Raw genomic sequence first — 27,637 nt, forward strand, 5'->3', positions numbered from 1 at the left:
AGCTCTCTGGGAGGCCGAGACGGGCGGATTGTTTGAGCTCAGGAGTTCGAGACCAGCCTGAGCAAGAGCGAGACCCTGTCTCTACTAAAATTAGAAAGAAATTAATTGGACAACTAAAAATATACAGAAAAAATTAGCCGGGCATGGTGGCGCATGCCTGTAGTCCCAGCTACTTGGGAGGCTGAGGCAGGAGGATCCCTTGAGCCCAAGAGTTTGAGGTTGCTGTGAGCTAGGCTGACGCCACGGCACTCTAGCCGGGGCAACACAGTGAGACTCTGTCTCCAAAAAAAAAAAAAAAAAAAAAGAATCTAACTAGTGAGTGGCACAGCCAGCAGGCATTGACGGCCACAGTAATAGCAGGGGATCTCTTAAGGGAAGATAGCCGGGCAGCCCTTACCCAAAGCCAGCATCACCAGCCAGTTCTGTATATGCACGCTAACGCCTACCTGACTGCCCCTCAGGAGATGGAGCCCAAGGCTCACGTATTCACGGCACCTGTCTGCCTGGATGGGCGAAATGAGGCCACAAAACAGAATTTTTCTCTGTGAGACTAAATGACCTAGTTAAGGTTCAAATTCAAACCCAGTCTAATGGTCTCCTCCTTAATATCAGAGTGACAGCATCTAAACAATAGAATCAAAACAGATACTAACCATAAAAAGAGAAATTCAGCCATGAAAAGGAACATACTCTGTGGTGAAAATGACAAATAGAGACACAAATCACCTTTATTAAAGGTACTCAAAACAGGTTAGTAAAATACAAGTGGGAAGTGTTTGGAGAATAGGTCAGGCACTGAGAACAAAGCTCAACGTGCTTTTTCTAGCATTGTCAGTTATGTTACTTCTTCCTTCCACATGCCTCTTAGTCACTCAGCCCCAAACTATCGCTTTTGTTTGCAGAGAGATGAAAAATGTCTCCCTGGTCTGGAAGCACTGATACCAAGTAATTACTGAACAGAACAAAGAGAAATCCAGGATTGATGACAGTCACGAAAATTCAATGACAACACAAACAATAGGTATATATATTCAACAAATGTTTATTGAGTAGTTGACCACATGCTGGGCTCTGGGAACACAGACGTCAACAAGGACAAAAATCCTGCCTTCCCTTTGTGGGCTTACATTCTAGTAACGGAAAGGATGTTTAAAAATACAATAAATAAGGTAAATTGTATGTTGTATGTTGTAAGGAGGAAAATAAAGGAGGGAAGGAGCACAGAGTGTCATGGGAGGTGCTGGGGAAGGACAGTGAGCAAGGAAAGAGGATTCACTAAAAAGAAAAGGTGTTAAACCGTCATAACAAAACAGGTCAGCTACTCATCTTCTTGCCATATTCTCTGCCAGCAGTTACTTTTTTCCATGTTTTTAAAAACAAAATGCCCATATCCATTACTTAAACTAACAAAAACCAGTGTTCATCTCATCATTAGACAAATATATATTGAGAACCCACTCTATATATGAGACTGTATAAATTACTAAAGGGAATGTGCCAGAAATAGCATACAATGATTCCTGTCCTCCAAGAGTCCATAGCCAACTGAAGGTGAATTGTACAAAAGCCAAAGGTGCAGAGGTGGGCTGAATGTCCTGTGTTTTTACACCCATAAAACAGTGAGTGAGGGAATGCGCGCTGGCTCAGGTATTCCTCTCTTAGGCACAGGATCACTATTCACACTCGACCTGGTCCCTTCACTCCTCTGGGGCTCAGTCTACCCTCCGGGTATGAGGGTAGGAATGATCGCTCCCAGGGGGGGAAGAGGATGAACAAGAGGTACCCAGGAAAGAGGGTGCCCATGAGTGCACTCTCCTTGGGGTTCTCTGACCCATCAGGATTCGAACCCAGGTGTGCCTGACTCTGTGCCTGTGCTCATAAGCCCAGGGCTTTGCTGACTCTCCAGAAGGAGAGTCAGAAGGAGGAGTGAGACAGCGCTCCTGGTGCCCTTGGCAAAGGGTCCATGTTTCCTGGCTGAGGCTCTGTCCCTGAGAGAACAGGGAATAGAGACTAGCCTGGGAGGGTCTGTACCAGAGGAGGTGGTACATCAGGACTTCAGCCCTCTCTGAAAGATGACAGATGGCATGGGGCAGAAACAGGCTGTGGGGGTGGGCCATGGGGGTGGAGCACTCTCAACAAAGGGAACAGTTTGTGCAGTGGCAGCTGAACCGTGAGTGGAGGGGCGAAGGGAGAAGTGGGTAGTGTGGGAGAGCTCAGCCATAACCTAGCTGTGTGTCCCTGGGCAAGATCCTCAGCTTCTCTAAGTCTCTGCTTCTATATCCACCCACCCAGCAGTCCAAGATAGACTCTGGGCTGTGTAATGGCCTCTCTCCTCCCTCACTTCCATGCCCAGTCACCACATTGTATCAAAGAAGGGGGCTGGGCCGGGCACAGTGGCTCACACCTGTAATCCTAGCACTCTGGGAGGCTGAGGCAAGAGAATTACCTGAGGCCAGGAGTTTGAGACCAGCCTGCTCAAGACCTGATCTCTACCAAAGATATTAATAGAAAAATTAGCCAGGCGTGGTGGCACATGTCTCTAGTCCCAGCTGCTCAGGAGGCTGAGGCAGGAGGATCACTTAAGCCCAGGAGTTCAAGGTTGCAGTGAGCTATGATGACACCACTGCACTCTACCCAAGGGTAACAGAGCAAGACTCTGTCTCAAAAAAAAAAAAAAAAAAAAAAGGAAGAGAGTTGCTAAATCTAAACATCCTCTTCTCTTTAGCATGAGACTTGTGGAGGAGCCCAAGAGGCTATTGGGTGACCCAGGGCAGGTCACTCCACCTGTGCATTCTGTGTACATGGTGACAGCTACCTATCTCCCAGGGCAGTAAGGATAATAAGAACAAATGCGGAGAAAAGAGAAGTAAAGGGAAACAACTTGCAGAGAGCCAGGCCCAAGGAGGGGCCTCCAAATCCCACTCCCATGGCCTCTGCCCACACCCTGTTACCACAAGGGAACTAGATCCGGAAGCAGCCTCCAACCAGAGGTGATAATGTCTGCGCAGAAGGCAGTTCCTTGGTATATCCCCTAGACACATAGGTGCCTGAACACAAGCAAACACACAGGCATTTCAAACCAGTCACAACTGGTTTTGACTGGTTTAGTCAGGTTCAACTGGTTCAACCAGTCACAACCAGTTTGGATAGGTTTCAGCCGGCCACAACCAGTTTCATCTGATCACAACCAGTTTGGACTGTTTTCAGCTGGTCATGACCACTTTTTGCTGTTTTCAACTGGTTTAGTTGGGTTTCAGCCAGCCACAACTGGCTTGGACCAATTTCAGCCAGTTCTGACTGATTTCAACCAATCACAACCTGTTTGGACCAGTTTCAGCTGGACACAACTGGTTTTGACTGATTTTAGCCAGTTCCAACTGGTTTCATCTAGTCACAACCAGTTTTTGCCCATTTCAACTGGTTTATTCTGGTTTCGACCAATTTCAGCTGGTCACTCTGTTTTGGAGCAGTTCTGGCCAGTTCCAACTGCTTTTGACTGGTTATAACTGGTTTGGGCTTGTTTCATCCAGTCATGGCCAGCTCCAACTAGTCACAACTGGTTTGAACTGGTTCCGGCCAGGTCCAATCAGTTTCAATGATCACAGCCAATTTCAGCTGGTCACAACTGGTTTCAGCCTGTTTCAACTGGTTTAGACAGGTCACAACCAGTTTTGTCTTGGTCACACTGGTTTTGGCTGGTCACAACTGGTTTCAACTGGTTACAACCATTTTCAGGTGGTTTCAACCAGTTCAGATACACTTCAGCTGTTCACAACCAGTTTTGACTAGTTTAGGTAGGCTGGTTTCAACTGGTTTGGACTTGCGTTGGTCCATTTTAACAGGGTTAGATTGGTTTGGCTGGTCTCAATCAGTTTCAAACTTAGATCCCACAGAGGAGGGTTTCTGGGGCCCCTTCCACCTGGAACTTCTCAGCCTTCCTAGCTGCTGGATTGTCAGATAATTGAGAAAGGAAGGTCATGAGGGAAAAGGCTCCAGCAGTGCCAGGAATAAGTGAGCAGCCTGTAGGGTTTCAAAATAAAATGCAGGATGCCTGTGTAAATATCAGATGAGCAATAAAGATTTTTTTTAGTTTAAATAAGACCCAAATATGACATGGGAAACACACTGGAAAACAATTTGTTTATCGGAAATTCACATGTAAATGGGTGTCCTGTTTTGCTTTGTTTTTTTAAATCTATCTGGCAAACCACAGCAGAGGTTGTCCACTGGGTCAGGCTTGACACAGCACATCCTTTGCTCCCAACATTGCTGTGCTCACACCATCTCTGCAGACTCATAGGATTGGTAAGCCTTGGCCAGCACAGAAGACAAAATTACACCTTCTCCCCCACAATTTGCTTCTTCATCTTCAGCTACATCCAGGACAGGCCCAACCCTGCTTACCACATCCCAGCCCAGCTTCTGCCTGATGTTTTTGGCCCATTTCACTCTAAAAAGCAACTCTGCCCCCAGGGCCCTTGGATGCCACCTCCTCCCATACCTGGACCTTGAAGAAGGCAGCCCTAAGAGCCAGGATGCCCAGGTCCCTGCCTAGCTCTAAAAGTTTCTGGTCCTATAACTCTGAGCCTTGTTTTATGCATCTGTAACTTGCAAAAAGACACTGACCCTGCAGGCTGTGGGGTTGGAGCATGTGACTGATCGAAGCCAGTCTAAACTGATGGAAAGTGGTGTTGGCTGGCCAAAACCAGTCTAAACCAGTTGCAGCCATTTGAAACCAGTTGTGGCTTTGTGGAAACCAGTTGAAGCCAGTGCAAACTGTTGAAACCAGCTGTTACCAGCTGAAACAAGTCTAACTGGTTGTGGCCAAAGTTCATCCTGTTGCAGCCAGTTGAAACCAGTCATGGCTGGCCAAAACTGATCTAAATTGGTTGCAGCCAGCTGAAGCCAGCCATGGCCAGTTCAAGCCAATCATTGCCAGTCAATTCCTGTCAAAGCCTGTGAAGGCTGATCATGGCCAGTCCTGATTGTTGCAAACAAAATAGAAGAATTCATGTCTACACAGAATCTATATCTCCTGCAAGCCTCAGCAGTTTCCTTTTGAGAGACTTCTTACCAAATGGGGGACAACAGTATGAAAACACAAACAAGAAACAGAACTCTTTGGGGAAAAGGTCAATATTATAGATTTTCCCTTTCCCATTTTACAGCTGTGAGCAGATGTGTCATTTTACCTAACTTGCTAAACACTAAAAGGCCCTGTAGGATCAGAAAGAGCATTCCTTTCATTAAGCCTTTCTCACTTGCAGAGGATGGCAAATTGAGATGTTCCCTGTGATCACCATTCTAAGCCATAGCAATAAACCAGATGTTTTCCAGAGGATTTGGAAGGTGAGAGAAGTAGATCTGCCCTCTGTTCCAGATGGTCATCATTTAATGTGTGAGGCCTAGAGGGTATGGATCCACAGGTTGGAGAGTTGCCACCACCATCATGATATCTGTTTTCTGGGGACTAGGCCTGGCTGATGGCCTGTTTACACCCACCCTCTCTCACCCAAGTCCTGATCCAGTTACCCAGCACTTCTGATACCCAGCCCAGTTTGTCCTTGGGCCTCCTGGCCTCTCCTCCTCCACCTGGCCAGCTCCAGAACTCCTTATACTATAGACAGCTGCATTATTGGTTACCAACACTTGCTGAGCCCTCTCACACTTTGGGCCCTGAGCTCTGCTGGAATCATCCCATTTAATCCTGTTACCCCCTATTGGGGTACTTACCACCATGTGCCATTATTTAAGTAGTTTTGTGATGGGTTTATTGACCACCTTCTCCCGAATTAACCTCCTTGTGGGCAAGGACCCAGACACCCTGGTTCACCCAGATGTCTCTGGTGTCCAGCCCAAGGTGTTGCACATGGATGCTCAGGACATATTTGTAGACTGAGATGACAAAAGTCAACCCTAAGGGATCAGTGCAAATATGCGTTCATTTTAAAGATATGGAATCAAAGGAATTGGGAGACCCCAGAGGTGAAGCTGTCTGGAGGAGGAACAGGATCAGAGTGGAATACGTGGAGTCTGAGCTGCTTGTGGGGTAGCCAGGGGAGGAGGGTGCCATCAGAAGTACAGGAAGGGGACTAGGGCAGCTGGGCCTGTGACAGAGAGAACTGGGGGTCCTAGGGTATGGAGGCATGGCAGGAAGCTCTGTGTGCTCAGCTCCCTGTCTTTGGAAGGGCCTCCTCAGCCATGTTTGTGCCAGGAGCCCCACTCCTGTCTCAGCTGACTCAAACAGATCAGTTGATCCTCTCCCTTCAGAATTTGCCCAGACCATCTGGACACAAGGCACAATGCCCCGTGTTGAGGCCTGGGGCTGGAGGAAGCTGGGACACAATGTCAATCACATCGGGCAGGCTGGGGGAACCCAGAGGGACAAAGGGAGAGGCAAGTCATCAAAGTGAATGGACCAGGGTTGTGCAGCCAGCGGCAAAAGGCAAGGTCGTATATGGGCCTGCCTCTCTTCCACTCTCACGGCTGGCCCAGAGCCTGGGCATCCCTGCCTCCTTTGGGACTCTGGTTTTCTGCATGGTAGAGGTAATAATGGTACATGTGGTGCTGTTTCTTTTACATTTCTTTCCTTGAACCCACCTCCCTGAGCAGCTATTCTGTGTTGGGCTCTGATCTAGGGTATGAGGAAACTTAAGCTCAGAGGGGGGAAAATGACTTGCTCATGGTCCCCCAGTAAGTGAGTAGAATTCTGGTCCTCACCAGACCTCAGGCTTCTCCACTGTCCTCTGGGCCAAGGTTCACTGTAAGAAGCAGAGAAGCAAGGGAAAGGAGACATGGTTGATAGTTTGACAAAAGGTCATAGCCATGGTCTGTGCTCTGCTTATGGGGCTTGGGACAGCAGCTGCTGTTCTCTCAGCCTGTCCCTTGCATAGTTTCTACTTGCTCTACTTGTTGGCTTCAGAGAGGACCTCCTTTCCCTTCCCCCTTGGCCCAGCTCTCCCTTCCCTGCCCAAGGGCCTTCTATAGCTCCCCGCTGCCTGTAGAGCAAAGCTTCTATCCTCTGCTTTCCAGGCCCTCTGTGATTCAGCCTGGCCTCCCCAGCTGACTCCACTTGGGAGGGAGATGCAGCATCAGATTTGTACCTCTGAGATGGGAGCTGGTGGTTGCAGGAGTTGCAATGGGCCTGCTCTGGTAGGTCTTTGTGGGGCACTCTCCAAGCCCAGGGTTAGCCTACTCAGGCCAATCCTCCAAATACATGTGAGAGGAAAACTGCCCAGAGAGGGGCTACAACTTGCCCTCCAGCCCCAGCCAGTGTGGGCTGCTTCCAGCAGAAGCAGTCTCAGGAAGCATGTAGCAGTAGGTTCGTCTCTAGAGCCTCAGATACCAATGATAGCAGCTGGGGAGGTGGGGGATTTCCTGGGAGCTGGGCAGGGAGCTAAAAGCTCTATGTTCATTGGTGCCTTCCACTTAATTTTTGCCACAATCTCGGAAGATAAAAGTTATTAGTCTCAATTTATTTTTATATTGTATATACTTAAGGTGTACAACATGTTTTGATATACGTAGTAAAATGATCACTACAGTCAAGCAAATTAACATATCTAACTCCTCACATTGTTACTTTTTCTGTGGTAAGAGCACCTGAAATCTACTCTCTCCACAAATTTCCAGTATACAATACAGCATTATTAACTATAGTCCTCATGCTGTACATTAGATCTCTAGATTTATTTATCCTACATAACTACAACTTTGCACCCTTTTACCTACATCTCCCCATTGGCTCCCCTCCCTGCCCCTGATAACCACCTTCTACTCCCTGCTTCTATGAGTTTGATTACTTTAGATACCTCATCTAAATGGGATGATGTGGCATATTTTATTCTTTTTTTGGCTAATTGACTTAGCACAATGTTCTCCAGGTTCTTCCATGTTGTCACAAATGGCAGGATTTTCTTCTTTTTAAGGCTGCACAATATTCCATTGTGCACACATACCAAAATTTCTTTATCCATGCATCCACTGATGGACACTTAGGTTTTTTTTCATATCTTGGCTGTTGTGGATAATGTGGCAATAAACGTGGGATCACAGACATCTGTTTTAAATATTGATTTCATTTCCTTTGGCTATATACTCAAAAGAAGGATGACTGGGTCATATCGTACTTCTATTTTTTAATTTTTTGAGGAATCTTCATACTTTTTCCATAATGACTGTACCAATTTACATTCTACCAATAATATACAAGGGTTCCCTTTTCTCCATACCCTCACCAGCATTTGTTATTGTCTGGTTTCTACCAGTTTAAACAGCCTTTGACTGGTCACAACTGGTTTTGACTGGCCGTGATGATTTAGACTAGTTTCAGCTGGTCATGGCCAGTTTTGACAATGGTTCCTCAGAAAATTAAAAATAGAATTGTCTTATGATCTAGCAATGCCATCTTTGGATGTATACCCTCCAAAATTGAAAGCGTGGTCTAGAGGAGATATTAATACACCCATGCTGATAGCAGCATTATTCACAGTCCCCAGGACTCTAGTGCATCAGGAGGACCAAGGAAGCAGCAGCTGGTCCTGTCAGTGTGATAGTATGGCCAGATCACCACGCCCCTTCCCAGGGAATCAGCTCCATTTAGGGTTGGTGGAACCTGTCAGGTATGCTACATGTTTTATCACATTTAATGTCCAGCAAACACCCCTGCCCTATTTTACAGAGAAGACACCTGAGAATCTGAGAGGTGGCATGACTGTCTCTGGTCCTATAACTCTGAGTCTTGTTTTGTGCATCTATAATTTGCAAAGATGACACTGACTCTGCAGACTGTGGGGAGGGAGCATGTGCTTGAGAATGAGAAACACATGCCCAGCAGCAACAAACCAAAGCCTGCTCTGACCCTCATCCTCCATGGAGCTCTGCTCACTATCTTCTCAGCTCTTTCTAGAAGAACAGCACAACATGGCCAGGCCTATAACTCAGTACCCCTTTCCTTGGTGGGATTCTCCAGGCAGAAAGTCTGCCTGACCTTGCTCCCCCTGACTGTCTCAAGAACCTCACCTGAAGCCTGGAAAATAGGTATTATTACTCCTATTTTGCAGATGGCTGACTAGGTGAGTGAGTTCTGAAGGCCTGAGGGGCACCTGGGCAAGAGCAGGGAAGATACTGAGTGGGTCAAGCTCCTTCTACACTGAGTGCCAGAGCAGAAGTGGGACAAAAAGCTGGGCCCTGACTTGAAAGCCAGGTGACCTATCAGAATCTGAGCCAGATCTGTGGCCCAGGCAGCTTACAGGCCTGGCTGAGGGTTCAGAGCCCATATTCCAGCAGCACAGGCTGTACCAATTATGTGCTAGGCCATCTTGAGGGAATCCTCAACTCTTTCTGTGCTTGCTCTCACATGGGCATATGATACCCCCTCTTCCTGCTCAGCCCCTTCCCTCCTCAGTCCCAATCACCTCCTGCAGTGGATGGTTATCACAGGAGCCAGCCAGATCACTACCCACACACCCCATCCCACCCTGACCATGACAGTGCCTGGCTCCAAACAACTCCAGGGTGTTGCTACTGCAAATGGATTAATTGTAAACCCCTTCATCTGGCATTCACGAACCTCCAAAAAGATGACCCTAACTTGCCTACCATTTCTGCATCATCATTCACTCTTTGCTCCAGACTAACTCACAGGAAACATGGCCTATGCTTAAGACCTTTGAAATAAAGGTCCAGGGATCAGTTTATAGCTGATAGGATCAATGTGTGATTCATATCAGGGCTCAGAGTATAACCGGGGTCAAGGATCATCAGGTTACCATGGTCAGAGCTCAGAGTGTGACAAGTCTCAGGGTTCAGCATGTGACCAGAATCAAGACTCAGTGTATAACCAGAATCAGGGCTTAGCATGTTACCAGGGCTAAGAGAGAGACCAGTGTCAGGGCATAGTATGTGATGAGGATCAGCACTCAGATTGTGACCAGAGTGAGTATATGAACAATAGGGTTAAGGCTCAGTGCACAACCAGGATGAGGGCTTGGTGTGTGAGCAGAGTCATGGCTCAGCATGTGCTTGGGGTCATCAGTTGGTGTATGAATACATTTGGGGCTCATTGTGTAACCAGGGTCAGGACTCAGCCAGCAACTGTGGTCAAAGCCCAGTGTGTGACCAAGGTCAGGCCTCAACATGTTATGAAGGCAAGCAGTCATTGTATGGCAAGTATCTGGACTCAATATGTGACCAGGATGGATCAGGATTCAGGGTACAACCGGGGTCAGGGATCAGCATTTGATTAAGTTCAGGGCTCAGTGTTACTAACGTAAGTGTTCAGGGTATGACAGGTGTCTGGAATCAACATGTGACCAGAATCAGGGCTCAGTGTTCAATCAAGATCAGAACTCACATGTGCCTGGATTCAGAGGCTGAGGATGTGATCAGGGTCTTGGCTCAGTGTTGAACTAGGGTTGGACCAGGGTGCAGCTTAAGAGTGGGCTCAGTGTTAAGCATATGTCTGTGACATGTGTCAGCAGGGGATTGGGGGAAGACAAAGCATGAAACGAGGACAGGGGTCTGTGTGTGACCCAGTTCAGACTCAGAATGTGTCCAGGGTTAGGACTCAGCATGACCTGCATCAGGTCAGTGTGTGACCAGTGTTAGAGCTCATCAAAAAAGCACTGGATGGAGATTCCAGCAACCATCCTACTAGTTTATACTACAGCAGTGGGGCACTCAAGGTACTCTGGGGAACCATCAGGCAGTGCGGGAAGGGAAGGCACTTTGCCATCTAGGTGGGTGCTGACAGCAGTCTAGTGCAAAAGAAAGAACAGGTCTGCTGCAAAATACCCAACCAAGAGTAAATCAATGGAACATGGTGATTAAGAAGATATGAATAAGGCAAATAGACAAAGACAAGTAAAAGAAAACATGAAGGCTACGGTGAATGGTAAGATGTGGATCCCACTTATACAAGTGAGAAAGTCCGGTGGGAAAGCTGGTTTTAAAAATGGAAAATGCTATGTTATCACATATGCTGATTTTAAATAGAGCATGGCACGTTCAGGTGGAAATTGCCCAATGGATGGGAGTATTTGTCTCCAGGGAAGAGAACAGAATAAATTTCTCTTCAGGGAGAAGGAGAGGCTGATTTTTCAGTTTGCCTTCTCTTGTAACTTTTGAATTTTATACTATGATATGTATTATCTTGTCAAACAATTAGTTCAAAAACGTAGTGACTTTCAGGACTATATTATAGGAATACATTCAGGACTGACTATAAAGATCTGCAAGGCAGCTATGCAAGAATGATATCTAAAGCCACAGAATAGAGAGCCAAAGTTATCAGAGCAAGGACTGCCCCTTGGACACTTACACATTCAGGCAGAGTGAAAACATGGACAACTGGGCAGACAGAAGGACCACCATGTGACAGAAAGAACCTCACTCAGAAATACAACTAAATGTATCATGGAATGTACCTGGAATAGGGGAGCAGACAGTGACGGACCCCCCATAGATTTAAAGGGAAGAGAATGAAGGTGTTTCTCAGTGTTACCCAGCAAAATTGCCATATGTTACATGTGATTGGCAAACTGTGGGAGTAAACCAGGAGATTAGCTGTTTGTGTGCCCTTAAGAGCCTGGGAATCCCCAAACTTCAAGGTGACTCACCTGGAATGCACCTGAGATTCATTTAGGGGAAAAAACAGTCCACTGTGTGGTATCTGGTTTGGAAAAATACTGTCAAAAAAAGAGGAAGAAAGGAAAATCTCCAAATGTCAGACGGTGAGACCATCCGTGTAACCACTGATAAGAGAAAGGATACAGTGCCTGGCCTAGGCCAGTGGTGGGAAGAAGAGGAGACAAGGTTATCCCAACAAGCCAGCAAGGAGATGGATCCATCAGCTTTTTCCAATCTATTAATATATATGAGCATACCATAACCAATCGCCTCTGTTCTTACTCTGTCCTCTCTAAGCAACCTTCTGATGACAATCTGCAGTGCGGTCCCCTGCTGCTTGCCTACTCAGAGAAAATGCTCTGCTCAGCCTGAACATACATTCTGTTCTGCAGCAGTCAAATCTCTTATCATAAATGCATCAACTGGCACTCTGGTTTAGGTTCAGGCTCCCTGAGCCTGATTAATGTGAGCCTGCTCCTGACAGACAGAGTCACCCAGGCTGCTGACAATTTCGGCTTTTGAGCTGGCAGTGTCATTGTCTAGAGGCTGGGCCAAGGTGCATGCTCTCTGTGTGGCTTCTTGCAACCTGCCGGTAACACCTGTGCCACAGGCCTTAACATCAAATTGCAATAGCATCTGTTTTCCCAGTTCTATTTCACAGCTCACTCCTGTAATGACAACTATGGCTTTGTCTTCCATGTTGGTTTTAAGGGTGATCCACTATTTTCTCTAATTCAACAACTTCGTATTGGGTAAAAGTCACTGTTAAGAGCCATCAGAAAACACCTTGGCATAAACGAATCACAAAAATCTCAAACATACAGATTCTTCATCATTCATCATTGAATTCACTGTCCTACTTTGACACGGCTGGCTGGGCACTGCACAGAAAGTAGGTTGTATCCTCTCCTTTCCTAGTCCCATTCCCTCCCTTCTACCTCTCAGGCAACCATCATTCATTCTAGTCTGTATCCAGCCCAGGGGTTACTAAATAGACACATCCATAAATATATAATATTCTTTTGCTTTTTTTAACTTGCATAAATAGTATCATATAGAATTAGAAAGCAGGTGTGGCTGCTGGAACAAAGATCAAAATAACAGTGGCTTCAACAAGACAGAAGTTGATTTTTCCCTTGCAGAACAGTCAGAGCGTAAGTATTCCTGGGATGAAAAGGTGGCTCCCCCGATCCACAATCTGCCAGCTCTACCACCTACAGGGTGTTGCCCTCGCCACCAGGCCCACGTGTCAGGCAGAAGGAAATGAGAAAAGGACAAGGGAAGGCACTCCCTTTCCCTTTAAGGACACAGCCTCTAAATTACACACACTACTTCCACTCACATCCTATTGGCCAAGTACTTGGTCACATGGTCACATCTGGCTGTAAGAGAGAGGCAAGAAAATAAAGTCGTCTTTCTGGGAGGTCATTTATCCTAAGATTCTACTACTACGGAAGAAATGGAAAGCAGTTACTGGGGGACAAGTGGCATTTTATGCCACATTAACTAAGTGGATTTTTATTTTTTCACTCCATATTATGGTTTTTGAGAGCTTCTCATGTTGAAGCATACAAATTCATGCCTGTTCACTGCTGTTCAGTTGTGTATTGTACACTGCCTTTTATAAGGGCTCAGTGACAGATTTGCTTTAGAATTTAAGATCAAAATTCTAAGTGTGGTACATAAATATACCACGATTTATTAAACCATGCCCCTGCTGCCAGGCACCTGGGTCTTTTAAACACACTACGTTTACAAAATGTTTGAATCACATCAGGGGAAATGTTAAATTAGTCAAATCTCAAATTATAGGGATCAGTCTCAGGTACACTCAGGTTGTTTTGTGAAGCCTTTAATGTGCCCCAGCAAGTCAACTAAAACAGAAACTGACAATACTGAACTATAATATAGAAGAAGGAAGTAAATTCATGGTTCTCCTAGACTTTCTGCTACTGTAACCAAGTATTACATGGTATTCTCAGTTTCTTGACAACTGAAACAAAAAGGAAACATTGTGTGCCATTTAATTCTCATCATCTGAAAAAAGGAAATAAACCAGTTTAGAGAAATAAATGTTTGCTTAATTCTAAATTCTAAAACAAAGCTGTCAGATGAGCTCTTATCTGAGGGTCAATTAGCAAGAAAGGGTAACATCTTTAACAACCAGTTATATAGAAAATGCACAAGGCTTCTCTAGAATGATTCTTGATTGACCTTTAATAAGCAGAAAACTTAATATTAAAAGTTTTTCCTGCAGAGGGTCACGTTACTGCCCCAGGTTCATGTCAACATGGGGGTCCTCCCCACAACGGGATATCCATGAAAACCTGACCACTCCAGAAATACCAATTTTCCTCCAGTTCAACATTTTCAGAGACCATACTATTATATTAGTGATTCTGGTATTATTAGGGGGGTTTTCTTCTCTCCTGTAATTAACTTCAAGATTTTAAACCATTTTGGAGAAGTGAAAAGACACTGGTTATTTCTGTGGGTTTTTTTTTTTTTTTGTAACTGTAAAACATCCAAATATAGCATCTTCCTTTTCAATTTTACTCATATTAGGTAGTTATTTTTACTCTACCCCAATATACTACCCTCAATGTTTTTTGCTTCTTCCTATTACTCTAAGTAATGTGCCCAAAACAGAAAAAAGCACATTTTAGTATGTTAAGAGAACACCAGTGCAGTGTAAGAAATATTTATTGAGCACCCACTTTGTACTAAGGATTTTACTTAAAATATTAGCTCTTAATTTTCACCCGCGACTTTATGAGGTAGGGGTTATTAACATCACTTTACAGTTAAGAAAACTGGATCTTCAGGAGTAAATAACTTGCCTAAGATCACATAGCTGGTAAACTGTAGAACCTCGTCACCCTGACATGCTGTCCTTTCCCAGTCCTGCCAACTCTACTTCTCAAGCATTCTTCCCGGTCCCCTCTTCTCCTTACTATCATTACTCTGGTTCTGGCTTCCTGCCTGGACTTTCTGCAATAATTTAACTATCTTCCCTGCATTCCACCTGGTTCCCTAATCATCCATTCTCCAACAGCCACCAGACTAATTTCTTTGAATCTCAAAGGAGGCTTGTCATGCCATGGCTCTGCTTAAAATTCTTGAGCAACTTCATCATCCATGGAAAAAAAAAATCCAAGGCCCACAAAGACCTGGCATCTGCTACCTCTCCAATTTCACTCCCTAACACCATCTGCACCCACATATAAATGCTTGTCACATTCAACTCCTTAGAATTCCCCACATACACCTTGCTGCCCTTTCCTTTACCTGGCAATATTGTCCTTCAAGATCTCCCTCGCTGCATTGGCAGAGAAAAGAAGGGGGCCCCAGCTGATGGAGCCTAGTATCCAAATAAACCCTGGGGATCTCTGAGATGATATATCAAAGCAAAACAACCTACATTTTTAGACTGCCAAGACTATATCCTGAATGCCTAGAGCAAAACCTCTCAAAAAAGTGATAAAGCATCATATGAGTGGATGTTAAAGTTAAGTCTCCTGGTACAAGAAAATCCAAACTTAAGAACAAATGGAGTGAACAAATGACTTCAAATCAGCATTCCCACACAATGATCACTGCTGGTCCATATACGTATAATGATATTAATAATTATTTTAAAATATTTTTTCTGACTGTGATTATCTTTATGATCCTATCTAAAGATATAATTTGATTTGAATTGATCTTATAAAATTCCAAGAAATAATTCTTATTATTAATAAAGTTTAATATACCAGTCTGTTGAGATTCAAGTGCTCCAATAGATAAGGTTCTTTCCACTTCTAAAATTAAATCATTTAATGAGAATTGCCAGAAAGAGACTTTTTAAATAATTCTCCAGCATGGCAGAGAACACATAAGATTTGTTTCTACTGTTCTACTCCTATCATCCAGAAGAAGAGTGGAATTTTCAAAGATGCAAATAATTCCCTTTGGTCACATTATCCTGAATGGAAATTAGAGCTGCCAGAGAATAGGAGACAGAGGGAAAAGGGCACGCCCCTCATCCTCTGGTTTCTCTGGCTTCCAAAACTAGAAGCAAATGATTCCTTTGCTTTTCCAATCCACCCATTAAGCTTCTAAGAATAAATAAGTTTGCTTCAAAATTCAATTTCCCATGGGGTCATCTTCAGATGCTGCATGCTTTTAAGTTATTATAATTAATCACAACACAGCACAGCTTCCAAAGTGAAGGCCCAGGGTTGAGAAAAGACCCTCCCAGCCATGCATCACCACTAACCCACCAAAGGCTACAGGGACTCTCGTACAACCAACATCTAAGCAATCATGAAGAAGGCATCAAGGGCTTTGCCTCTATAATCCTTGCCATCTAGAGTGAGTAGGGAAGAGTAGCCCATAAATAAATAAATGAAGGGAAAAGATAATTATGTATTTTGGTAAGTCCAGTTAATGAAGGCAGCAGCATTCAGTAGCAAGATACTTTTTCTTTTCATTTTGCTTCCTACATCCTCAATAAACATATAACTTCAAGGTTTGAACTATTAAATGCACAAACACTAGAACAAACACGGGTTTCCTATTTTAATGGCAAAGGTTGATAAATCAAAAAGCTATTTTGATGATCCTGGGCTCTAAGAAAATTCTGCCTCTGGTTTCTTATGAAAGGAGGAGGTACTGGATACTAGGGTCAACAAGAGCCTTAATAGCATTTGCCCCAAAATGCAAAGGTGTTCCAGATATGAGTAGCCTATGAATATGTGTTTCAAAATAAACATAAAGCCTTACCTTAGAGTTTCATTATGTTTTAGAATCGTCACTGCCTTAATGTTTAAATACCTATTCAAGTCCTCCTAATAAGGGAGAAATGCCTGCTTGATTATGGCTTTTTATAGATATAAATGCAGTGATCTATAGCTTTAAAAAAAAATCTTGTTTCTGTGATGATGTTTGTTAATCTAGCTAATAGAGTGATTTACAGAAAAATGGAGAATAAAGAGTGACAGAGATGACTTCATGTACAAGTAAGCACTGGTTCCCCCGCAAACCTTAGTTACCTGAATTTTTCTAAGGTTATTTGTAAAAACTAAAATTCCATGAGGCAAGGAAAGACTTTTGTGTGTGTGTGATTTGAATTTATTTTTTTTCATTTTTTTTTATTTCAGCATATTATGGGAGTACAGATGTTTAGGTTACGCATGTTGCCCTTGCCCCCCCCCAAGTCCGAGTTTCAAGTGTGTCCATCCCTCGGGAGGTGCACATCACACTCATTGTTTGTGCATATACCCGTCCCCTCCTCACCCCTGCTCCTTCCCCCCTGCCCGACATCCAATAGATGTTATTCTAATATGTGCACTTATGTGTTGATCAGTGGATTAATAAAACGTGGTATATGTATATCATGGAGTACTATTCAGCTTTAAGAAACAATGGTGATATAGCATCTCTTGTATACTCCTGGATAGAGCTGGAACGCATTCTACTAAGTGAAGTATCCCAAGAAAGGAAAGACTTTTAATAATTCCATTTATGAGGTTTAATTTCAGTATTACACATAAAGAACTGGAGTATTAAAGAAAGTAACCAGATGAGAGATGGATGCTTAAAAATAACATTAAATAGGTGATTTGAGAACTCTAAAATTTTATATGACAGTTATTCCTTCTTTGCGCCTGGAGGTCATTGTATTAATAACACTGAGATGACAATTTATTAGATGCGGTACACAAGTTCTACTGTGGGCTCAAAGCAGAGGTCCAGGGAAAACCTCCAGAAGATTCTTCCTTAGTAAGCAGGTAACATTTTGCCATTTTAGGCCACCACATGAAACCAATTGTCACTCACAGCTTCTGTCACAGAGTGGGATGTGTCATGCTTCACTCGGTGCAAAATATGACAATGAAAAAACCAACAACTTGATCAATCTATTTCAGCAGTCTCTGCTCAGCCAGCAGTGTGAGGAGCTGGCATGCTGTGATGAAGCATTAGGCTGCTTACAATGCTGACCTAGAAACCAAATCACCGTTTTGTAGCAAGGAATGAAAATCATGATGAAAAAACTATAGCTGATCTCCCTACCTAGCAAAGGAAAGATGGATAAAATACAATCGCCACCACATATAACTGGTAGACTTAATGTAAGTGGTAATATAATAATTTATGTATTATAGGCTCATCTTGGAAAAGGAATAATTTGCTTCGTTTGCTATAACTAACGTGCCTGGGTGGGGCAGCCCGTGTACTGACAATGAGATTTCTTCCAAAAAAAGGAAAAACATCAAGACAAAGCAATGTCTCAACCCTCATTGCTCATATCTCACCTTGGTTTCCTCCCAAAGCAAACTCACTCACTCCCCTATGAAGAGGCAAAGTAGGACACTGCAGGAGTATCAAAGCCATGAACCCTGCCAAGGATGCCAAGAGGAGGGGAAAATACACCTCTGACTCCAAGAATTTGGGAGAAGGGGCTGTCTCAGTAGCAGAGGGGGTCAACAGATGTGATATGAGGTTCTAAAATCATCACATAGGCCCTCCATGGTAGAAGGACAGGGGTATAAGTCAAAGGGCAGGTACTATCTTCACCTATGCACAGCATAAGGAATCCGTGCTCCCTGGAAACTGCTCAGTGATGTCACCTGTGCGGCTGGAATCTGTGTGAGTGTTCTGACTCAGTCATAACAACAACATCTTAAAAACTATTAATTCCACTCATTCCCTGTGAGGAAGAATGGGGATGAGAAGCCTCAGAAATCAGAAGTGTTCAGAGCAGGAAGTCTAGAGCCAGACTGCCTGGGTTCAAAGATCAGCTTCACCATTTGCTAAGCTAGATGACTTGGGCAAGTCACTTGACTTCTCTGTGCCTCAATTTTCTCATCAGTAAACTGTAAATGGTATTGAGTTGGTATGAGGAATTAAATGAGCTAATATTTACAAAATGACTGGAGTAGTAATTGGCACATATTAAACACTGTTAAATTTTTTTAAATTAAAATAAAAACCTTAAAAATGTTTACACAACTAGGAAGAGCCCCTGGCTCCATTCAGACTGCTCACCAGAGCTGTAATTGGAGTTCTATTCTCCCTTCTGCCCCAGCCCATGTGCCAGAGCTGCTGAAAGGAGTCTCGATGCCTGTCGTGGCGGCAGATGCTCTTCACTATTCTCGCCTTCTCATTGCTCTGACCCTGATTCAGATCCCCCGATCCTCAACCCAAAGCCAGTTCATAATGCTGACCTTTCACTCCAAGGCGTCAGTGCAGCGGCAGAGCTGCAGTGATGAGGTCAAGCTGGCAACCAGACTCCCGAGATACAAACAGGTTTTCATTTAATACAACATTTACTTAGTTTTATAGAAGGATATGGGATGGGGAATACCTCAGGGACAGCAGCTTCATCTCAACAGGAGGCCCAGCAGCTACCCAAGTATACAGCTTCTTCTGCCCCCTCATCCGCACAGGTCACATATGACTGCCACGGATGACAGGCAAGATGTTTGTGGGTCTTATTGATGAAAAGAAGCCACAGCCCCTTTTCCCGCCAATCTTTTACGCCACTCTCAGGCATGCTAAAGGTCTCCATGCTAATTTACAGCTCCCCAACCCAGCGGCAGCTCCATACAACAACCAAGGCAGGCATAACATCCCCCAATTATCTTAACTCTACTGTTTTCAAAGACACAGAGTATGGGAAACCTAAATCAACCCAAGCCTTTGCTCATGAATGCCAACCCCCTTTTTAATAGAATGGAGCCTCAGGCCCCAAAAGGGCAACTGAGGCCCCCTATAATCTGTTTCCTGTCTCATCTCCTACAACTGATCCCCACATGCCCTAAACTCAGCCACACAGCCTGCCTTGGCGTTTGGCTCACTGTATGTAGTTGTGCTTCACTCAGAGTGTCAACTCGGGGGCAGAAACCTTTTCTTTATTTCCTCTTCCTATCACGTGGCACCACAGCATAGCCTCTTAAATACTAAAAACTCAGGAAAACATTAACTTCATTTAAGCAACAAATGAAGCTGGGTCACAATTATTTTGCTATGGTGAAGGAAAGTTACGAAGTTTTAAAAGTCCCAACATCCGGATGTCAGTGATCCTTACACACATGAAATGTTAAAGGCCACAAGCCTCATCCAAACCACTCTCTCGATTCCTGCAGGAGGAGGAAGACACCCCAGAGGGATCATGAAGCAAATTTCTTAATAACCTCCTCTCCGTAGTGTTCCCACAGCCATCCTTGTGAGTAGAGCCTATGTCCCTGTACAACAAGTAGTCAACAAATACTTGAGTATTCGACATATGACTTAAGCTTGTGAAAATCATGATTGAGCTTACTTGGGTCTCTTCATGCAAAGATCGAAATCTGTACTTAATAGGCAATACCAAAGTAAACACAAGGAAACAACCAATATAAATTAGGGATGGCCCAAAGTTTGACTTAGGTAAAAATCATCTGTGGTCTTCAGAAGTAACTGAACGTCTCCTGCAATATAATTTTTAGTATCCCTTAGCCGTCAGTAACCAATGAGCACGAGATGGCATAGGCTGTCATCAAATGCAACCAACATAACAAACTGAGTAATATAAACAAGGCATGTCATTTGTATTTATTAAGTCTATTTGTAAGTTGGAGTAAAAATTGCCTTATGTGTTTTATGTGTAGAAATCCTACGAATCTCATGAGAGATTATGTTCATCTTTATTATTACAAGAATAAAATGCTGATTAATGACTGTGAGAGCTGTTAATTTGATATACAAAATAGTTTACTTATTAAGCATGCATTAACATGGACATAAAAAGCAGAAACCATAAAGAAAAATCTGATAAGCTGGATTTAAAATTTAAAATTTCTACTATTCAAAAGACATTGTTAAGGAAATGAAAAGACAAGCCACAGACAGATAGAAAATACTATAAACCACTTATCTGATAAAGGATTGGTACCCCAAAAATATAAACAACTCAATAGAAGGACAAAAAAATTAAAAATGGGAAAAAATATAAACAGGCTTCCCTGAAGAAGCTATGGATGGCAAATAAGCATAAGAAAGGCTGTTCGGCTCTTTTCCTTCAGCGCAGTGAGTAAGCGCACCTGCAAGCTCGCCACCTAAGATCCTGGTATCGCCATGGGCCATCACCTCGGCCAGTGTTACCGGTATACTAAGAACAAGCCATACCCAAAGTCTCATTTCTGCTGAGGTGTCCCTGTGCCAAGATTTGCATCTTTGACCTGGGGTGGAAAAAGGCAAAAGTGGACGAGTTCCCACTTTGCAGCCACGTGGTGTCAGATGAATATGAGCAGCTCTCCTCTGAAGCCCTGAAGGCTGCCCATATTTGTGCCAACAAGTACATGGTAAAAAGTTGTGGAAGAGATGACTTTCCTACGCGAGTGCGGCTTCACCCTTCAATGTTATCCACATCAACAAGATGTTGTCCCATGCTGGGACTGACAGGCTCCAGGCAGGTATGCGCAGTGCCTTTGGAAAGCCCCAGGGCACTGTGGCCAGGTCCACATTGGCCAAGTCATCCATGTCCATTAAACTGCGGAACAAGGAGCATGTGACTGAGGCCCTACACAGAGTCAAATTCAAGTTCCCTGGCTGCCAGAAGATCCACATCTCAAAGAAGTGGAGCTTTACCAAGTTTAATGTGCATGAATTTGAAGACATGATGGCTGAGAAGCAGCTCATCCCTGATGGCTGTGGGGTCAAATACACCCCCAATTGTGGCCCCCTGAACAAGTGGTGGGCCCTGCACTCATGAAGGCTTCCACTGTGCTGTCCCTCATTTTTGTCCACCAATGAATCCTACTTCCTGTCCACTTAAAAAAAGAAAAAAGAAAAGCTGTCCAACATCATTAGTTATTAGGCGGATGCAAATTAGAATAGCAATAAGATACCATTTCACACTAGAATGGCTAGAATTAAAAATTCCTAAATAAGAAAAGTTGGTAAGGATTTGGAACAATTAGAAATCTTATATACTGCTGCTATAAATGCAAAATGTTCATATCCTTTGAAAAAGGTTGCCAGGTTTTTATAAAGTTAAACATACACTTACCATGCAACCCAGAAATCTCACTGTTGGGTATTTATCCAACAGAAATGAAAACACATGCCCACACAAAGACGTGTAAGCAAATGTTCATAGCAGCTTTATTTATAATACCTCAGAACTGAAAACAACCCAAATGTTCAATAAATGGTGAATGTGTAAGTAAACTGTGATTCATCCATTCATCCATACTATGGGCTACTACCCAGCAATAAAATAGGGAACAAACTATTGATACACAAACTACATGGATAAATCTCAAAAGCATTATGCTAAGTAAAAGAAGCTAGACACAAAATATTATATAATATCTGATTTCATTTATACAAAGTTGTAAAAAAGGCAAAACTATATATACAGAAAATAGATTAGTAGATGCCAAGAGCTGAGGGTAGGAGAGGGGCATGTTCCGTAAAAGTTAATGAAGTCTTTTGGGGGGACAGAAATCAAAACCAAATCTATATCTTGATTTTGGTGATGGTTACACAAGTGTACACGGTGTCAAAACTCATCAAACTGTATATTTAAAAAGAATGAATTGTATATAAACTCTAGCTCAATAAACCTGGCTTTTAAAAAGGAATATATAAAAAAAATAGGTAAATACACAGTGAATATTTGTTGAGTGAATTAATAAATGAAGGTGCAACAGTTAAATAAGGAAAAATAACATATCTGGTTAAGCCAACAAATATCTAAAAATTTAAGTGCAAAACAGAATAATAGATATTAGATTATAACATAATTCTAATCTTGTGTAATTGTTTGGTGTATTAGCATTTATAACATCATAAAACAAACTTTCAGAGTTGCATTTAATTTTTAGTTACCTCTTTGGTATCATACACATACAATCTAATGAACTCACATGCAATCTAGCAGCTGATGGTACTGAGAAATTATCTCTTGCCTTGTAATGTCAAACTTTAAAAATATGACTCCTGATGTTTTTAATAAAATTGTAGTAATTAGGCTGGGTGCAGTGGCTCATGCCTGTAATCCCAGCATTTGGGAGGCTGAGGTGGGAGGATCGATTGAGGCCGGGAGTTTGAGACCAGCCTGGGCAACACAGTGAGACCTTGTTTCTACAAAAAATTTAAAAATCAGCTGGACACATTAACACATACCAATAGTCTCAAGCTACTCAGGAGGCTAAGGCAAAAGGATCGCTTGAGCCCAGGAGTTTGAGGCTTCAGTGAGCTGTGATGATGACACTGAACTCTAGCCTGGGTGACAGAGTTATACTGTGCCCACAAAAAAAAAATGTAGTAATTATATACTTCTGGACGAAATTTCAGATTTATTTAACTCAGAGGTTCATTCTAAGTAATGGTATTTTGGTTTGGTCCTGGCTAAATATTGATTTTTAACACCATTCAACATTTAGCCAAAATAGTTATTCAGTGGCTAATCTGTTAACTTTTAGGGTTTCAAGTTCTGATTTGTGCTCAACCAGCCTCCACTAAACGAATGTCAAAATATACTCTGGGGTTCAATCATCTCTACCTTCAAGGACTTAAGATAAACCCACCATTACCAGAATTTAAACTAGAAATCCTAATCCATTTTCAGTATTTCAATTTCTCACATTAATTTTCAAAATACTTCATTACAAAGCACATAGTAAAAACCACTTGACAATTTTCAGGAAATATCCTGGGCTATTAAAATGAGAGTAAAGAAAATGAAAAATAATGTGGCTAAGCAAAATCTTTTTTAAAAAGAAAATAAAGGAAATCTAGAGCAACAATACAGTTTAAAGATATAATGGATAAGAAGACCTTATTTACGATAGAAACAAAAATATAAAATATCTGGGAATAAACTAAAGAAACATACAAAACTTAAAGGAAAACTCAAAAACATTCCAGAAGAACACAAAATGCTTTACCCAATGGAAAGACACAGGAGGTCCCTGAATAGGAAGGATTGGCATCATAAAAATGATTCTCGGCCGGGCACGGTGGCTCACACCTGTAATTCTAGCACTCTAGGAGGCCGAGGCGGGAGGATCGCTCAAGGTCAGGAGTTCGAGACCAGCCTGAGCAAGAGCAAGACCCCATCTCTACTAAGAATAGAAAGAAATTCGCTGGAAAACTAAAAATATATATAGAAAAAATTAGCTGGGCATGATGGCACATGCCTGTAGTCCCAGCTACTCGGGAGACTGAGGCAGGAGGATCGCTTGAGCCCAGGAGTTTGAGGTTGCTGTGAGCTAGGCTGACGCCACGGCACCCTAGCCCGGGAAACAGAGCCAGACTCTATCTCAAAAAAAAAAAAAAATGATTCTCCGACATTGATTCATAAATTCAATGCTAGCCCAATAAAATTCCGATGGGCATTTGGACAGGAACTAGAAGAACTGATTCTAGAGTCATATGCAAAACTAAACAAACAAGAACCAGGAAAATTCAGGGGTAAAAAAAGAACAATGAGAAGGCACTGGCCCTACCAGATTTTAAAATATACTCTAAGGGCCACAACGATTGGTACTATGGTATTCATTTGTGAAAAGAGACATCATACCAATGGATTAGAACAAAAAGTCCAGAAATACATATAAGTATTTAGTATATGATAGAGAAGGCCTCTCGAATCAGTGGGTCAATATGGACTTTTTAGTCATTGGTGTAGGGACAACTACGTAGCCATCTGGGGAGCACCTTTCTAATGATGAAGCCCAGATATCTTAAAAAACAATTGAAAATATTAACTACTTAATAGCAACAATGCCAAACTTCTAAGAGGGGGAAAATAAATAAGCAAAGTAAAAAAAGAAAAACTGAAAAAAATATTTGCAACTCATCACTGATAAAAGGCTAATCTCCCTAATGTACGAAAAGCTCCTAGATTCAAGAAAAAGATGAGCCCATAGGAAAAAAATAGACAAAGAATAATAAGTAGGCAATTCACAGGAAAAAAAAATGAACGGCCCTTAAACTTTTAAAAAGATATTCATCATTACTTATAAGAGAAATGCAAATTAAAATGGCACTGAGACACCATTCCCCCATACTGACAAAAATCCAAAAGTTTGATAACACACTGTTGGCAAGAATGTGGGGAAACAGACACTTTCATACATTGTTGGTGACTGTAAAAAAAATGATATGACCTCTTATGAGAAGAATCTAGCAATATCATCCAAAATTGTAAATGCAACTTAATCCGACAATCCCTTTAATCCAACAATCCCACTCCTAGAAATCTATCCCACAGATATGCCCATACATGTATAAGATGCTCAAGGTTACCCATTGCAGCACTGTTTGATTACCATAAGATGGGAAACAACCCTAGTGCCCACCAACAAAGGGTTATATTATGGCACATCTGCACAATAGAATACCTATAAAATAAAAGAATGAAGACCAACTCTTTGTACTAATATGGAAACATCTCTAGGACAACTTAAATGAGAAACATGAGGTGTAGTACAGAACACATGGTATACTACCTTTTGTGAGAGAAAAGGTGGAAATTAGCACATATATTTACACTGGCTTGTATTTATGTAAACAAACACTGGAACGACAACCAACAAAAGTGTTACTACAATGTCAAGGAGAAATGGAGAAAATGGGTAGGGTATACCTTTTCAATGTGTCCCTTTAAATTTTCTTTTATATGTAGACCCTATAAATGTATTACCTATTCAAAAAATAATAAGTATTTGCAAAAAAAAAGACTCAAGAAGGGCAAAAATAGACAATACTAAATAATACATTATTAAAGGTGATATACACATTATATAAACCTAAAAGATAATTTGTTACTATCTGTAGCAAAGAATTTGCTGCTAGCAGATCTACTTTACAAGAAATAGTAAGGGAAGTCTTTCAGGCCTAAAGGAAATGACGCTGTACGATAACTCAAATCCATACAAAGAAATTATGAGTACTATAAAATGTACAAATATGAGTAACTATAAAAAACTGCATAAATATATACATTTTCTCTTCTCTAAACATTTAAAAAGACAAAATTAGATTAAACAATAATTATAATGCTATATTGTTGGGGCTGTACATATATAGATGACATATATTTTGTGATACTAGCATGAAGGAAGGATGTGATAATGGAGCTAGAATCAAAGAAACTTTTAATATTTTACTAGAATTAAATTAGCATCACACTAAAGTAGATTGAGACTAAGTTAAAATGACTATTGTAATCCCTGGAACAATCACTATGAAAATAACTCAAACATATAGTGGAAAAAAACAACAAAAGGAATTAAAGTTGTATGCTAGAAATGTATATCTTTCTCTCACATGAGGAAGTGGTGAAAAAATAACAAAGAACCAAAACTTATATGAAACATACAGAAAATAACAAAAAGGACAAACATAAATCCAACTATATAATAATTACATTAAATATGACTGGACTAAACACTGCAATCAAAAGGCAACAATTGTCACACTGGTAAAAAACCTGAGATTTAACTATCTGCTGTCTAAAAGAGATACATTTTAGATTAGGGTTTCTCAACCTTGGCACCACTGAAATTTGGGGCTGGATAATTCCCTGTTGTGGGCATGCTCCTGTGTATTGTAGGCTATTTATTTAGTAGCATCCATGGCCTTTATTGATTAGATGTCAGTACCCACCATGCAGCTGTGACAACCAAAAATTTCTCCAGTTGTCATCAAATGTCACAAGAGGGACTAAATTGCTCCCAATTGAGTAACACTGCTATAGATTAAAACACACGTGCACGCACAAACACACACACGTGAACACACACACATAGGCTGAAAGTAAAATGATGGGAAAATATATGCCAGGTAACATTAATCATAAAAGCACAGGAGTAACTATATTAATATCTGATAAAATAAACTTTAAGACAAGACATATTATAAAGAAAGACCCTTCATAATGCCATCAAGAACATATAAAAATTATGAATGCAGACACATTTAGAAACAGAGTCCCAAAACACACAAAGCAAAAATGGACAGACTTTAAAATTTCAGTCTTTGTTTATCTAGGAATATCATTATTTCACACTCACTTTCTTATGTAAATCTTCATTACTTTTGTTGCTTAATTGCTGACAGGTCCATGATGTTCCCTGTGCTGGCAGGAACATGAGGAATTATTAATGACCTGGAAGCCTTCAGGTCAAGACTATTCTATAAATAATGGCTAAAATGGTCAGTCATTTGTTTCACATCACTATGCTCATTTTTTCAAAAACATAACTTTATTGAGTTATAATTTACATCCCATAAATTCACTCTCAATTTAAGTATACTAATGATTTTCAGTAAATTTACCAAGTTATGCAACCATCACTACTATTGACCTAAAAAGATCCCTGGTACCCATTTACCGTTAATACCTGTTTCCATCCCCAACCCCAGCCAATCATTAATCTACTTTCTGTTTCTATACATTTGCCTTTTATAAAAATTTGTTATAAATGGAATCACACAGTAGCTGGTCTTCTGTGTGTGACTTCTTTCATTTAGCATGACCTATCTATGTCTTTATATTTAAAGTGGGTTTCTTAAACAATCCAAAGAATGGTAGAAAATATTTGCAAACCACTCATCTAACAAGAGATTAATAACTAGAATATATAAGGAGATCAAACAACCCAATAGGAAAAGAGCAAATCTGATTACAAAATGGGCAAAGGCTCTGAATAAACATTTCTCAAAAGAGACATACAAAAGGCCAACAGGTATATGAAAAAATGCTCAACATCATTAGTCATCAGAGAAATGCAAATCAAAACTATAATGAGATATCATCTCACCACCATTAAAATGGCTTTTATCAAAAAGAGTGGCAATAACAAATGCTGGTGAGAATGTAGAGAAAGGGGAACCCTCATACACTGTTGGTGGGAACATAAATTAGTGCAACCACTATGTAAAACAGTATGGAGGTTCCTCAAAAAACTAAAAACAGAACTATCATATGACCCAGCAATCCTACTGTTAGGTATATATCCAAAATAAG

The 27,637-nt window shown here is 41.8% G+C and overlaps 1 protein-coding gene and 1 pseudogene across 1 annotated transcript in view; one reads left to right on the top strand and one right to left on the bottom strand.

Annotated features, from left to right (window-relative positions):
• Positions 1-27,637, bottom strand: part of SLC9A7 (solute carrier family 9, subfamily A (NHE7, cation proton antiporter 7), member 7) — a 183,156-nt gene that overhangs the window by 90,460 nt on the left and 65,059 nt on the right. The window lies entirely within an intron of this gene.
• On the top strand, positions 20,731-21,367 carry LOC105816790 (annotated as a pseudogene).

Source organism: Propithecus coquereli, unplaced genomic scaffold (assembly GCF_000956105.1).
Source record: "Propithecus coquereli isolate 6110/MARCELLA unplaced genomic scaffold, Pcoq_1.0 Scaffold388, whole genome shotgun sequence".
NCBI lineage: Eukaryota > Metazoa > Chordata > Mammalia > Primates > Indriidae > Propithecus > Propithecus coquereli.